Here is a 683-nt window from a genome sequence, read left to right as displayed (position 1 = left end):
TTAGAAAGCTTTCAATGAAATTTTTTTGGAAAAGATTCTTTTTTCACCAGGGTTATGACAGTCGGTTGGTCGGTTGGTTGGTTGGTTGGTTGGTTGGTTGGTTGGTTGGTTGGTTGGTTGGTTGGTTGGTTGGTTGGTTGGTTGGTTGGTTGGTTGGCTGGTTGGATGGTTGGTTGGTTGGTTGGTTGGATGGTTGGTGAGTTAGGTTAGGTTAGGTTATTCATCATTTGTTCGCATATCCCTTAGTTTATTCATTTAACAATTTTTTTGATTCTTTTATTTTTATATCAATATATATATATATATATATATATATATACATATATAATATATATATATGCATGCATACAAACACACATACACGCATACAAGCAATAATTAAATGACTGATTGATTAATTGATTGAGTTTCTAAAAGGCTAATCCTTAGGAGAAACTAGTTGAATATTCTCCTACGCTTATGTCTGTCTCATTCTTTTCATTCATTCATTCATTCGTTGATCTTTTCATTCATTCATTCATTCGTTCGTTCGTTCATTCATTCATTCATTCGTTCATTCATTCGTTTGTTCATTCACTTTATTTTTTTGTTCGTTCATCTGTAAATGGTTTTTCACCATGATTTCATTCACTGTCATTTTACTAAAGTTGTTTGATCATTCGTATTTTTACTTTTTTTTATTT

Source organism: Helobdella robusta (assembly GCF_000326865.2).
Source record: "Helobdella robusta unplaced genomic scaffold HELROscaffold_70, whole genome shotgun sequence".
Lineage (NCBI taxonomy): Eukaryota > Metazoa > Annelida > Clitellata > Rhynchobdellida > Glossiphoniidae > Helobdella > Helobdella robusta.
Note: the sequence above shows the minus strand (reverse complement) of the source record.